This window comes from Mesitornis unicolor, unplaced genomic scaffold (assembly GCF_000695765.1).
Source record: "Mesitornis unicolor isolate BGI_N332 unplaced genomic scaffold, ASM69576v1 scaffold1417, whole genome shotgun sequence".
In the NCBI taxonomy this organism is placed as follows: Eukaryota; Metazoa; Chordata; class Aves; order Mesitornithiformes; family Mesitornithidae; genus Mesitornis; species Mesitornis unicolor.
Genome location: NW_010196960.1, coordinates 15,778 through 20,550, shown reverse-complemented (window position 1 = coordinate 20,550; position 4,773 = coordinate 15,778).

Here is a 4,773-nt window from a genome sequence, read left to right as displayed (position 1 = left end):
AGGAATGCCTGAATCTAGTACTGAGATACATTTTTAAAGGAAAAGGGCTGGTGTGTTACTGTTTCTTCTGATTTCCTTATCAATACTAAAGGAGTGAGCTCTTCTGATACAGCTGACAAGAAACCAAGATACAAGTCAGAAACTAGGCTCTAGTCTACTGAAAACAAACACAACAACTATACTATCTTAGGACAGATAAGCTAGCTGTGCCTCTTAGCTTCTCCTTAAATCAGTAACTCATTTGATAAATTTTTCATGTGGTCATGGTTTAACTCCAACCAGCAACTAAGCACCATGTAGCTGCTCGCTCACCTCCCACCCTGGAGTGATGAGGAAAGGAATCAGAGTGAAAAGGTAAGAAAGCTCAGGAGTTAATAACAGTTTGATGATTGAAATAAAATAAAAATAATTATAATAATGATGATAATAAATTTTAATGATGATCAAGACAACAAAATAGAGGAAACAAAAACCAAGAAAAACAAGTGATGCAACTGCTCGCCACCCATCGGCTGATGTCCAGCCAGTCTCTGACCCTTGATCACACCCTCCCAGCCAACTCCCCCCAGCTTATAGACTGAGCATGATGTGTTATGGCACGGAATATCTCCTTGGCCTTTGGGTCAACTGTTCTGGCTGTGTCTCCTCCCACCTTCTTTTAAAGACAAAGCTGGGAGGATAGGGGCAGCTGAAAAACTGAAAAAGCTCTTGGCTTAATGTAAATATTGGTTGGTGACAACTAACACATTGGTGTATTATCACATTATTCTGACCACAAATCCAAAACGTGGTCACACACAAGCTACTACGAAGAATATTAACTCTACCCCAGCTAAAACCAGAACTGTTCATGTTCATGTCACTGGTACAGCTTTTCTTTGTATTTGTATGTGAGCTCAGACTATGAACTACAGGGATGTCATAATGGTTAAAGGAGCTCTCAGGGTTCATGTAACTCATATGAATTAGAAATAACTTACTAAAACAGAGGAGGCTTCACAGAATCAAATCTAAAAATACTTCCTGCAGAGTTCATAACAGACTAAATAATGCTTCCAGACAGCTGCAATGTAATTTTGCCAAACTGACATAAAATAAATGCCAAGGAAGTGTCAGGGTGAACAAAGGAAGGATCCCTCTTGTGTTCTTTTACAAACATTTTTCTACATTATTCCTTTAGTAAACAGGGATGGAATGGAAAGAGCAAGAAACATTGAAAACCAAACTGAGCTCTGGACCACTCCATCCCTGCTCCAGTTGATACAGGAGTATATGTTCCTGAAATCTCTCGTAATTTGAAGTTAAACACACAAACAGCAATCTCTCCCTTATTTTGGTAAACACTGGAGTCATTATGAACTCAGAATTGTATTGTGAAATCAGCTGTGTGACTGCTGAGGAAACTAAGGAAGAATGAGTCCTGTTCTTTTGTTCTTCTCACAGGGAGCTATACAGATTTTCAGGGCAGGGAGGAATGCAAAAATGGATATAGGCTTGCCTCTTCTCTTCCCAAGATATCTGCCTCTGCAAATGAGCCCATGTGACAAGAATAGTAAATACTTTCTTATATTAATACAAATAATTAACATCTTCGGGAGGAAAGGGGAAAACAGTTCTTTCTTTGTGCTGTTCCTGTAGTAGTACGGCAATCTAGTGCTCATTAGGAATTGTAACCACAGGGCATAATTTGCAGGTAGACAACGTATATAGTTTCCAAAGGCTTAATCTTATAAAAAGAGGAAAAAATGGTCTTAGGTCATCTGGAAATGAGTTGTATTCTACACATGAGAAAAGCTTGAAGGGTTTGGGACACAATTTTCATTAAGGACAAGGGATCAATTTGTGTCACTTGACAAATAATTCTACTGCACTTTCATCTTTTCAGGTTCAGTCAGTAAAGAGCAGACCAATTTTACCATGAGGGTTTCCTGGTGGCCATGCTGCGGAAACTCTATGGAGGTGGAAGCTGTTCCAGCAATGCAGTTCATCAGCCATCTCCCAGGTGCCATAGGAGCTCCTCAGAGGGACTCCGCAAAACTAACTCTTATGGGTTAAGTGTAAGTTATCCAAGCTCAGGTTCTTTGTTCAACCAAATTTTAATTCACAGAAAGGCATTAAGTATTTAAGTCTGAAACAAGTCTGACTGAACTCTTTTCCATTTCAGTGTCTTTGAAATTGCTCCTTAATTTCTCTTAAAAAAAGGAAAATATTTAATTCATACAGAGACTTTTAATCTAAGGATGTTATAGTATTTTAACATAGTCAGTCCAGCCAAGCCCAGCAAAAAAGAAGAGCTCTAAAATCCTGTTACCTCCCACAAGATATGACCAATGTGTGTTCTTGTCATGGATATGAAACTACAGTTAAATTCCTAAAACCCTGGAGAGACAGCAGTAGAAGCAGAACTGAATGTAATGTCTGTCCATTGTAGTTGAATATTCCTGCGACGAAATCTAGCCCCTAAGATGTAGGTTTGGTATAAAAAGGATATCCTATATAGGATATAAATATTCCTCCTGTATGACTCTCAGTAGCATACCTATATTCTACTTCACAGTGTATGGGGAATATATGTGCATATGTGAGACAACATCACATAAATGCACTTTGTTTCTAGATTATGTACAATAAATACTAAACACCAGGTGACAACATATTATCTCACCATTAAACACAGTGAAGGTAATCATATATTAGCAATGTAAAGCACTTATTATGTAGAGCTAAATCCTTAAATTCTTATTCAGTTAGGTTAAGAATTAAGGATTTTTCTCCATATTGGCTGTTCACCAAACATAATTACTTGGTTGCAAGTGTGCATGGTAAAAGAAATTGTGTTGTCTCTCACTGTGTACAGAAACAGACAACACCATTCTGCTTTTCACACTCTGCTATTGCACTGTTCTCAAAATAGTCTCTGAAAATTGAGCTAAAAAAAAGACATGAATTCAAAACTACTGTATCTGTGTTTTGTAGATTTCCAGTCCTGGTGTTAGCAAATAAAAAACAGCATCTGCATGACAACTAACAGAGAAACGATAAGCAAAATTCTTACCAAGCATAAACGATGTTTAGCTCCGTAAGCCTTTTGATGTATGACATACAACTCTGAGCTTACCTGAAGGTGGTTGTTAGCAGTGACTTCATGCATTAAATCTTGGTGTATTTTGCAGGTTTAGCTGTCTTAAAAAGTACTGAGTGCCATTGTGTCTTTTGGTATCTATGAGTACAACTGATGTGACTGTCTTCAGAACAGTACCTTGTTTACACCAGTTTAAGGGATGTCAGAATTTTGTTCTCTGGACATTCCTTTTGCTCAGTGGTTCACCAGATAAATAGAATTAAAACAGTCACGGTGATCTATCCTTTCCAAAGCATAGTAATTCTGTTTATTATCTGGGGAGAATAAAATCTTTATATATGCTTGGTCAACTCAGAGGAACCTGTAATAATGGATGCGTTTGTCAGAGTATGTTGAATTTTTTGACTGTTAAAGTCTTACCAGAATAAAATATTTATGCAGCACTTTTACTTAGCTAATGATGTACAGGGAGTAAATAGCAGCATGACTTTGTTAAGAATCATCCAAGCAGAGGAGAAGAGGCAATTGAGAACCCCTCTTCACATAAAGCAGTTAGACATCTCTTTAGCACTTGAATGGGTCCAGCTCCTGAATCAGCCTGACCTCTTTGAGAACCTCTGTTGACAGAAGTGACTGTACAAAAATGTCTTGCTATTTCAGCTTCAGATTCCTTTAGTGAGGAGAAGGGAAGGAGAAAAATGGGGCAAGGATGTTAAATAATGGTGGCCAGATTCTGTCCTATCTCCCTAAATTGTTAGTGCTGTGTGGGTGTTGGTCCCAGGCACAGCCGGTAATTACTGGCTTGGGGATGGCAGAATCACTCTAGGACTCAGTAATACCACAAAATTACGACAACGAATTTAGTTTAGATCCTCAACTGGTATTACACTATCTGACTTCTGACAGTGCTCAGAGGCTGCGGCATTCAGTTAGAAGTAGAGAGCAGAGATAAGGTAATTTTATGCTATCCTTGTGCACCATACACAACCTGAATGGCTGGAGCAAAAAGGCTTATCAGAAGGGTTACAAGTTCTGGTGTCCTCCATATAATTCTGTTTTGTTCTTTCAGAACACCTGGAGCCCACAGAATCATCCAAGCAATATGCTGCCTGCATTGATCTGCTGTGGATAGCTCCTCCCCTTAAAGTACAATCCCTTTGTCTGGTATTCATGAAGAAATTAATTCCCATTCTCGCTTTCCTGCAGCTCGTATCTTGGCTTTTACAGTTCTCAGCTTCAGAACTTTCTTTTTCCCTTTCATAAATCTTTGGAAATGGCAGAGCAAAAATATCTAAGAAATCCAGACTCGGAGAAGCTTTCAAAAAGGCTTTTGCTTTTTTTTCAGGCAGTAAAAGAGTACTAAAATAAGAAAATAAAACCATTCTTTTCCCTGGGGACTTGATTTGGAGTGCAGTATGACTGTATTTTTCTGATAAAATGTCTTTAGAACTCTGCAGCATGAATAAATAAAAACTGTAAACCAGCTCTGTAAGACAGAACATTTAGGATCAGATATTTCTCTGATGTTTTTTGGTTGTATGTCAGTCTTTAGTCTTTGCCTCTGTTTCCCTGCTGCAGTGCAGATATTGTTTGCATCTACATATATCCTTGAGCAGAAACATTAGCTTAGGTGTCCTAATGCTTTTTAATAACAGTCATCTTGTTTACTCTGTTTACTCTTTCTCATATGG